Consider the following 1714-nt stretch of genomic DNA (forward strand, 5'->3'; position numbering starts at 1 on the left):
CTCTCTCTCTCTCTCTCTCTCTCTCTCTCTCCCTCTCTCTCCTCTCTATCTTTCTCTCTCCCTCTCTTCCTCTCTCTCTCTCTTCATCTTTCTCTCTCTCTCTCTCTCTCTCTCTCTCTCTCTCTCTTTCTCTCTCCCTCTCTTCCTCCCTCCCTCCCTCCCTCTCGCGAAAGAACGAATAGCAACTTGATAGCAGAGCAATGTCAATGTATATTCTGAAAAGCCAAACTGCTGCAGTTCAGTCATTATTATAGATTCATAATATTGATGTATGTGAGTCATAATAAATTTTGTTATTTTAATTATGATTTTAAATGAAAGCTGTGTCTAGGTTATTAAATTATAAATATCACTGATGCATTTTATGGAAAAAATATAATCATTGTAAACCAGATATTTTTTTATGACCTGAGCTACCTCAAATATCTTAAAACACAGGAAAGGAAAAATCATGCTTGACTGCGGCCTTTGGGTGTCTCACTTGTGAAGCACAACAGCAGTTTCCAGCATTGCCACGGAGTAAACAGGAAAATAATAGTAAACAGGAAAGAAATTTGCCACAAAAGTTGCCGACATGAACTGATCATGTCTCATCAGGATAATAATCATCACAATAGTAACAATATTAAGATTAGATAACATTAATGATAAACGTTATATAATAGCTGAAACAATCATTATAATAATGGTATGATAACAATAATTCTAGATCATGATAGTTATAATGATGATGAATTTGAGGAATTATCCTCGGGAATGACCGCTCCTTGGTCGAAGCTGATGGTACAGTATGCAATTTGCCTCAAAGTGGCAGAGTGGTAAAGGATGTTAAAACAATATATTCGTTCCAGTCATTTACTGAACAAAAATAATACACAGACATTGCATGAGGATTCTATACTTCTTGTATTCTTTAACAGTAGTTTCACTGCTCGTTACCCAATAGACCTTTTAGGGGAATCAAAATCACACTTTTGCCGAAAATTATATATATACACGTGTCAAGTGTGCATACTTGTATACTTATGCCGTACGTTAACAAATCATTATTTTAGCTTTACACATAAACACAAATGTAAAAAATTTTCATGTCTCAACATTCGTATGAAAAGAAAAAAATAATCTTTTAGGGGAAGCCAAAATCTCTCTAAGAAGCAAATAGCCTTCGCCGCCCCGTAATCCTCGGCGACCTCTCTTCTCTTAATCATTATCACTGCCTCTCCTTCCTTTCCAGTCACCGGCAGTGTCCCGCCCTCCACCAACACCTGCCTCCACCACGTCAACAATATACACGTCTCGAGCGAACCTACGAACCTACACAACTACCCTTAACCATTACCTTGTGACGAGGCAGCCAGTAATTATTGCCGTGACACCTTCCCTGTTCCAATTTCCATATTATATACATATCTATATTCTCATTACTTACATGAAAGGACATCAAATTTTGAAATGCTTATGTGTATATATACAATTGTACAATTCATATGAATATGCGTATATTTTACATGGGAGAAATAATAGCTTGTTTTGACGTCCTACACTGAAATAGGAAAGAATGGAATTTTTATTGACCAACCATGAGTTGCACATGGCCTACACGCACACACATAAGTAGAAAAACGTACATAGGTGCACATGAATAGGGGAAACGGACTGCAACCGAGGTAGCTTGTTTTTTCCATTATTATTATTCTCTTGCGTACTCTCTCTC

Source organism: Penaeus vannamei, chromosome 6 (genome assembly GCF_042767895.1).
Source record: "Penaeus vannamei isolate JL-2024 chromosome 6, ASM4276789v1, whole genome shotgun sequence".
Classification (NCBI taxonomy): domain Eukaryota; kingdom Metazoa; phylum Arthropoda; class Malacostraca; order Decapoda; family Penaeidae; genus Penaeus; species Penaeus vannamei.